General features: G+C 40.1%; 1 long non-coding RNA gene across 2 annotated transcripts in view; it reads right to left on the bottom strand.

Annotated features, from left to right (window-relative positions):
• Window positions 1-1,065: 1,065 nt before the first annotated feature.
• The window catches only part of LOC115072507, a 30,012-nt gene continuing 21,998 nt past the window's right edge, over window positions 1,066-9,079 (bottom strand). For both annotated transcript variants that reach the window (XR_003851562.1, XR_003851563.1), the window contains exon 3: window positions 1,066-1,240. This is a non-coding gene — a long non-coding RNA (uncharacterized LOC115072507). The remainder of the gene's footprint in view (window positions 1,241-9,079) is intronic.

The raw sequence follows: 9,079 nt of genomic DNA, 5'->3' as shown, positions 1-9,079 counted from the left end.
TGGCAATGCTGAGGTAGGGGAATCTCCCGTACTGAAGGTGCCCTTAAGGGCCAACATCGTGGGGTAGAGCCCCAGAAGGGGCTCTGTCCCAAAGTGCTTCTCCCTCTCTCTTGCCAGCCTCTCTACCCTCTCTCAGGTATCCCAGGAGAAGAGATTGGCCGCAGGCACCCAGGGCGCCAAAAACGTCACCGTCTCCCAGACCTGAAGTGCAGTCTGATCAGATAGCTCCAAGCCTTGGCTCTTGAGCATATATCAAAGAGCCTTTAAGGCCGGGTCACTTTTTGCTGAAGTTGCGTTACCCATGCTAAGGGTCTTACTTACCCCGAGAGCAATTGGTCTTGGCTGAGAACTTCTCCGTAAAAGGTTCCTCACCCAGGGCACCAGAATGCCGAGTCTCTGCCCCACCAGCGAGGCAGGATGTGGAGCTCAGTGATGGGGGCCAAGGAGGGGTAAGTGCGCTGCTTGCCCATTCACCTGCCTCCCCCAGACTCTCAGATGCAGCAGGGAGTTTAGTCATGCAGGAACTCGTTTATTGTAAGTGTTACAAAGCTTATAAAGGCAAAAACCACCATCATTAGCATAGGCGGGAACCTATCCTCCAATCCTGTGAAAGGTCACATAGAGCACGCAGGCTCCTTTCAGTGTACTACTATGGTGATCAAGAGGTGTTCACGCATTTTCCTCCTGGTTAGTCTCCAATTACCTATACTTTTATTTTTTGTCCCTGATCCAATTGCTTAGCTCCTCCCCACACGGAGGCGGTCGGCCCCATTTTGACCGCAGCTTCCCTACAAGCATGATTGGAGCTGAAGAGATGGCTCAGGGGTTAAGAGCACTGGCTGCTCTTACAGAGGACCTGGGTTCAATTCCCAGCACCCACATGGTAGTTAACATCTATAACTCCAGTTCCAGGAGATCTGAAATCCTCTTCTGACCCCTGTGGGTATTGCATTACAGAGGGTTACTTACATATATGCAGGCAACACACTCATACACATAAAATAAAAATAGTAAGTAAAATCTTTTTTAAAAATAAAGATGATTGTTTTAATCAACATTGTGGGCTGAAGTCATTTAGAGAAGGACATTTAGAAAACAAAAAGGAACTTTAATTAGTAAGATTTGGATGGACAGGAGGATGCAGTCTGATTTTTTTCCTCTCAAAAAATATTGATGAAGCAGGTAAAATCCAATGGCTTAATTCTTCACATTTTGAGTTCAGTCTGAAAAAGTTCAATGCCTAAGTAGAAAATAAAGAAGTATTAACATAAAATTCAGTTCTTAGTAGTGATACTTAACTTGTTTTATGTCTCAAAGCCTTAGCAACACTTCAATTTGGTTTAATTCTTTTACCTTCTAATTTGAAAAATAAATAACATTTACTTCTTTTTCCAAATAGATAGGATTTCAATTATGTATGAACTATTTACTGGATTCAGAGCCCCAAATAAAATCAGGGGAGATTTCTTTTTCTGTCTTAATGTTGGTATGTGCTTCAAGGTCTATCACAACTTGTTTTTTGCTGGCTCCATTTCTTTGTGGATTGTGATTGCTCAGCACGTAAGCTTTTAGCTCTGTAATTGTAATGAGCCAATGATGAATTTCTCCTTACAGTGGCAAGAAACAGAATAATAATTCCCACTGTCATTAGGCTCTGTTGTGCCTAAAGGTAGCAAAACACCTCTGTGAAATATCACTATGAAGTAACACTGTGATCTCTAGATGAAACTCAGTGGATTATGCAAACTGGATGAGTATGGCAAGTTTAAGCTATTAAATGGTTGTGTAGAAATGGACACAGGGTCCATTGATTGCCAAAGCACCTGCTACTCATAAGACAGCATAGCATTCACTTGTGTAGAAACAGCAGTAACAATTTAAGAATAATGCTATTTACTAATGTTTAAAAATAATATAGTAATTCAGTTTATGAAAGGCCACCAGTAATTGTAATATCACATTTTTTTTCTGATGGAAAAGTTAACTACTAGAAACCTGCTTATGGTTGTTTGAATGAGACTGCCCCCCATAGGCTCCAAGCATTTGGACATTTTTCCCCAGTAGTTGGTGGTGTTTTGGGAGGTCTTAGAAGATGTGGTCATGCTGGAGGAAGCATGTCACTGGGGGCGGGCTTAAAGAGTTCTTAAGCCTTGCCTGATCTCCAGTCACTCACTTCCTTCCTATGCCTGCTTGAAGAAGCGAGTGCTCTGGGTTCTGCTCCTGCTCAGGTCACCTCCTGCCACCATGCCTCCCTACAATGATGGACTGTGATTCCCCTGGAACCATATGCCCAAATAAGCTCTTCCTCTTATAAGTTCCCTTGGTCATAATGTTTCTATCACAACAACAGAAAAGTAACTAATACATCTGCCAATGATAAAGTTTATCCTTCAAAGAGTATGTTATCTGTGAGGTGTGGGAAGGGAATGGGGAATGAAATAGTTTGTAGCACTATAACCCATAGAGCTTTAGAGGCATGATCTAACCTTCCTTTCATTCTTTCTGTTCATTATTCATGCAGACTAGGTACCTTAAAATATTAGAAATAAACAATTTTAAAAATATAGCAATGAACTATATAAAACAGGGAATATTCTGAGAAACATGTTAGGCCATTTCCTTGTGAAAATTATGGACTGTAATTGGCTAGGCAGTTAAGGTAAAAAGACCCCAAAGAAAAGTAGCCAGACTCTTGGCTAAAATTCACAATGTCCTTGGGCCCCTTAGCAACATACTCTGTTCCAAAGGCCAAAAATGTCAAAAGTATTTGAGAGCTTTTATCTATCTAATTTTTAAATGATTTTAGGGTTACCTCTTTAGAGGGGGAAATGTTAGAGTAGCCAAAAGCCCCATAAAAAAGAAAGGAAGGAAGGCAGAAAGAAAGAAAAAAAGAAATAAAGAGAGACAAAAAGATTTATGTGAGTTTTAATAACTCTTGAATTTTGTAACCATTGCTATAACCTAGTATTAAAGCATTTTAAAGCATAAAAAAAGAAAATTAGAGACTGTACTTGCATGAATGAAGAGGCTATGATGTCACTAAGATGTACTCTGATGGAACTACATTGTATATCGGTCCCTGCTGCCTGCAATGTCATTTGCAGTGTGTAACAAAATTTCATGTGATGCTTATGTTGTAGATCATTATTCTCCATTGGCATATGACTGTGATGTCTACTCTTAAACAGCAATCATTTGAGATCAGAGAGGCTGGTTTTTACTTGGCCCCTGGGTCTACTGGGTCTATCTGCCATTGAGTTTGAAACTTCATTAAACCATACCCCAAACACCCCTCTTACTTCCTTCTTACATGTCAATCAAGTTGCCCAGTTTGTTACAAAATCTAGTTGAAGAGTGGGGGAAAGGCCAGAGTTCTTTTCTTCTCCCTTTATCTTAGCTTTAGATTTCTTATTTTGGTTTTACATTTTAACAACACTAATTTTAATAATATTATCAGCTATTATCTACCCAAAATTTACTATTTTCCAGGTGATGCTATTATTACAATTTTATTTATTCATCAAACAATTATTGTGTAAATATGGTCTCTAGTCTCATTTTATAGATGAATAGACTCAGCTAAATGAAGTTAACCAATTTGCTATGATGCAGGATCAGTGGCAGGGTGTGTGCCTAGCATGGTCGAGGCCTTGGGTTTGTTCCCAAGTATTGCAAACAAAACAAAGCCCCAAATCAAACAGAGTCAGATTTTGAACACAGATTTGCTCTGATTCCTTCTGAAACTTTACTGAATTATAGAAATGCAAACTCAATCTCCACACTCCCTATTTTGAATAGCTTGGGTCATGCCCACTCATGATTTTGACTAGCCTGGTAAGTAGCCAGAACCCCGCCCACCCCACCACCCTCTCCAAACTCATAGGCCTAGTAATAATTGCCCAACTTACTCACAGGACCAGCATAGAATCACCCCATCCCTTCAATCAAAAATCAGTGCTGAGAATCTGAAGGCTTCGGCAATGAACTCTTCATACCTACCTGGTCTGAAACAAGCCAATCTAGGACAACAGCAAAAACAAAAACAAACTACCACTCAACAAAGGAAGGATAGGTCTTCATATCACCCACAACCAAAGTTCACAGGTCCAGGTCACATCACAAAAACACAAATAATATGAAAAGCCAAGACAATAGGTCCCCACCAAAATCCACTAGTCCTATAGAAATGTTCTACAATGAAAACTACTCAAAGGAACCCTAGGACACAGAACTTAAAAGAACAATCATAAACATGGTCAAAGAATTCAAGACATTTAAAGAAGACATGAACAACCATGTTAATGAATTCAAAGAGAATAGGAATCAGCTCGAGAAAACACAAATATATGTGGCTGAATGAAATAACAAAGGCAGTTCAAGATCTAAAAAGTAAATTCAGGAAAGAGCTAGAAATACTGAATAAAACTCAAGCTGAATTAAGGAGGGAACTGAAAAACTAAATAACCCAATTAGAAAACTCAGCAGAAAACTTTACCAACAGAATAGATCAAGTAAAAGACAGATGACGAGATTTGAAGACAAAGGAGAAGAATTGGACCACTCAAGCAATGAATATGAAAAAATTCAAAAGCACAGGAAAAGAATATGAAAGAACTTTGGGGCGCAATGAAAAGACCACACATCTGTGCAGTATAGGCCTAGAAAAAAGGGAAGACTTTCAGGGCGTAAATCAGAGCTTCAACAGAAGAAAACTTGGCTAAATTAAGGAAAGACCTAGCTGTACAGATATATGAGCTGATTTCTCAATGGAAACTTTAAAAACCAGAAGAGCCTGGAGCAAGGTACTCCAAATTCTAAAGACCACAGATGCCAAACCAGACTCCTATTTGCTATAGTTGGGGGAGAAAGAAAAACTTTCTATGATATAAATAGGCTGAAAGAATTCAAGCTCAGCAAAGCAGCCCTACAAAGGGTAGTGGAAGCAATACTATGAACAGAAGAGGGGGGTAAACACATCAAAGAAGCTGTAGAAAGATAACGAAGGAAACTATGATTATCGAAACACAAAATAGGACTAAGACCACAAACAGAAACAAAGTGACAATAATCAACATACATCTTTCAATCATAACATTAAATGGCCTCACTCCCTAGTTGAGACACTGATTAGTTGACTAGATTAAGAAATAAAATCCCAGCACTTGGGAGGCAGAGGCAGGCCTATCTCTAGGAGATTGAGGCCAGCCTGGTCTACATAGTGAGTTCTGGGACAGCTAGGGCTACAGGGAGACTCTGTCTCAACAAAAAAAATGAAGGAAGAAAGGAAGAAAGAAAGAAGGAAGGAAGGGAAGAAGGAAAGAAAGAAATAAAATACATCTTTTTGTTGCCTACAAGGAACTCATCTTGCCTTCAAGGATAGAAACTAGGTTACACTGAAAGGATGGTGTGATGGTTAATCTTGGGTGTCAACTTGACTGGATCTAGGATTAAATGAAATGAGAGAGACCTTCTTAATTGGATCATCTGAAGCTGGAAGACACACAGTAAATGTGGGTGTTACTTTCTAATGGCAGCCTGTATAAAAGGCCATGGCAGAGGGGAGCACTTGGCTTCTTGTTGCTTGCCTTCTCTCTCGCTGGTGAGTTCGTCTTGCTGCAGTAGACTGAAGACTAGCTGATCTTTTGGAATTCGTCAGACCTTCAGCGCCAGATTGGGACTACTGAGACATCCAGCCTTGTGGACTGAGTGACTATGGATTCTCAGCCTCTCCAGTGTGGTGCAGCCATTGTTGGACTACTCGGACTCTATCCTGTGAGCTAAGCTGATAAATCTTTATACACATATATTCATTCTACTGGTTCTGTTTCTTTGGAGAACCCTGACTAATACAGATTGATAAAAGTATTCCAAGTAACTGGTATCAAGAAACAAGCAAGTACTGTCATCATAATATCTGAAAAAATAGACTTCAAACTAAAATTAATCAGAAAAGATAAAGGACATTTCATTCTGATCCAGGGAATTGTGAATGAAGAAGACATTACAATCCTTAACATATATGTTCCAAAACTATGGCTCACTCAATTTCATAAAAAGAGTATCTCTGGAACTCAAGACAGATTAATCCACCTCAGTAATAGTAGGTGATTTCAGTGACCCACTTTGTCCTACAGACAGGTCATCTGGATGAAAAATAGAGAAACATCAGAATTAAATACTTTACATCAAATGAACCCAACAGACATCTATAAGCTTTTCTTCCAAAACATAGAAGAATACACATTCTAGCCCTGTGAGGTCCCCCAGCCAGGTGAGCTCCCTAACTCCAGCCTTTCACACCTGCCATCTCAACTCTCAGGCTGCTTGAGTGGAGCAGCTGTGTGTATATCCCAGACCTGTGAGTTCCTCCAACCCAGTGAGTTCATATTCCCAGCTTTCCACTGCCTGCTCTGGTGGCACAGCTGCATGCACCTGCCATGCCTGTGAGTCCATCAAACTTGCAAGTTCTTTCATACCCATGAGTTTCCCAGTCCCAGCCTTCCCTGCACATGCTCACAGGGCCCAAGCTGCATAGGTCTGGCAGCTTCCTGCACCCCGTAGACCTGAGAACGCCCCCAGACATTTGAGAACATCAGACTCAGTGTTTCCTTTCTGTCATTCCACTTCTCCAGGTGTAGCTGGGATCATGGAACCTTGGCACTGGCCCAGTTTGGTCAAATCAATTCTGGAAAACCTCATCTGCCCTTGCAGCCATCCACATACTCCCAGGCACAGCTGGGTTGTGTAGCCAGTACATTATTCCAGACAGGCGTAGTCAAGAGTTACATTAGCATGCTTTCTTGGTTACCATCTAACTGTGATCACTCCCACCCCTTCAGTCATGAATCAACACAGACCTGCCTGCCAACCTGCTCACCTAGCAGCCACCCAGCCCACCCTGCCACTCCACAACCACCTGGAATGTGTCCTGGAACCTCATGCTCTAAAGTTGAACCTATTTCTACCGCACTGAGATCATTTCCTACATCCCATTCTCACATCAACACAAACTGGCCACAAAATGTAACACCAAGCAACCACTCAGCTGGACCACAACATGACACACTGGGGAAGCAGCAATTCCACTCAACAATGACAATGTAACTTACCAATACCAAGAAACACCACTACCAACAGACATCCAGATGTCTAGGTCTCATCACAAAAACACAGACAACATAAACAATCAATACAATATGTCTCTTCCAGAAATTAGTACTCTCATTGTAATGCTTCCTATGAATCATAATCTAGTTGGTTCACAAGACAATGATTTCAAATAGGAATTATAAATACCTTTAAGGAACTCAAAGAGGATATGAGTAAAGGGCCAGGAAAACACAAAGAGTTCAATGAAATAACTAAAACAATTCAAAACATGAAATTAGAATTCCATAAGGAGATAGAATCTCTGAAGAAAAGCCAAACAGAAATAGAACTTGAAGTGAACAACTCAGGAACTCAAACAAAAAGCTCAGAGGAAAGGATCGAAGAGGCGTGGGATGAAGTGGAACACAGAATGTCAGATCTTGAAGACAAGATTGAGGAAGTGGATCATCTAGACAAAGAAAATGTCAAATCTAAAATAACCCAAGAATGGAATACACAGTACCTCTGAGACACTATAAAAAGACCAAACCTATGAATCATAGAAGAAGAAACCCAGGTCTAAGTCACAGAAAAAAAAAATATATATATATTTTGTCTTTCTGAAGCAGGGTCTCCCTGTAGCCCCAGCTGCCCTGGAACTCACTATGTAGACCTTGAACTCACAGAGATCCTCCTGCCTCTGCCTCCCAAGTGCTGGGACTACAGGCGTGCGCCACCATGCCTGGCACAGAAAATATTTTTAACAAAATCATAGAAGAAAACTTCCCAAATCTAAGGAAAGAGATACTTATCAAGGTACAAGAGGCATACAGAACACTAAGTAGACAGGACCAGAAAGAAACTCCTCATCTCATACAAAAGTCAAAACACCAAGTGAACAGAACAAAGAAAATATATTGAAAGCTGCAAGAAAAAGATTAAGTCACAGACCAAAGCTGCCCGGTGTCAGAGTAACAGCTGACTTTTCAATGGAGACTGTGAAGCCTGGACTGATGTCCACAAGCCAGGAAAGAACACAGATGCCACCAAGACTACTACACCCAGCAAACCACCAGTTGTAATTAAGGAGAGAAAAATTTACCACGATGAAAACAAATTTAAAGAATTTATGTCCATGAAGCCAGATGTAGAAAGAATACTTGATGGAATACATTGACTGAAGAGAAGATGAAACGCTCTCAAGAGAGTACAAAGAATAAAGAATACCAGAACAATTAGCCAGAAGAGATCTAAGAAACACAACACTATGATGACAACATAACAAGAACTAATAAACATTGGTCAATAATTACTCTCAATATCAATGATCTCAATTTGTCAATAAAATGATAGAGACAAACTGATTGGATTAGAAAATATCATCTATGGATTTTTTTGCCTCCAAGAAATGTATCTAACTGTAAGTGATCAACATCACCTTAGGGTAAGAGAATGGAAAAAGGTACTTTAATCAAATGGAACTAAGAAGCAAGCAGGAAAGGTCACTTAAACCCTCATTAAAGAAAAAATCTACCAAGATGATATTATAATCTGAAACAAATATGCACAAATATGTTGGGTGCACAGGAACATCTAATTTCATAAAAGAAACTCTTTTAGATCTAAAACCACACTTTGAGACCAATATACTAATAGTGAGTGACTTCAGTGGAGGCCTTGGAAAACCAAGAACAATCAATACCTAAAAAGTATTAGATGGAAGCTGGTTATGGTGGCACATGCCTTTAATCCCTGCACTTTGGAGGCAGAGGCAGGAGGATCTCTGTGAGTTCGAGGCCAGCCTGGTCTACACAGTGAGTTCCAGGCCAGCTGGGGATACAAGGAGACTGTCTCAAAAAAAAAAGAGTAGGAGGGGGAAATGAATAAAATCAAGACCAAAAGTTAAAGAAATAAAATGAAGAAAACAATAGAATCAATGAAAGGATGTTGATTCTTTGAAAGATTAACAATAATGACAAAACTTTAGCCA

This window comes from Nannospalax galili, unplaced genomic scaffold, assembly GCF_000622305.1.
Source record: "Nannospalax galili isolate Female #2095 unplaced genomic scaffold, S.galili_v1.0 scaffold142, whole genome shotgun sequence".
Lineage (NCBI taxonomy): Eukaryota > Metazoa > Chordata > Mammalia > Rodentia > Spalacidae > Nannospalax > Nannospalax galili.
The sequence above is the reverse complement of the archived record's forward strand: the minus strand, read 5'-3'. Positions and strand labels throughout refer to the sequence as shown.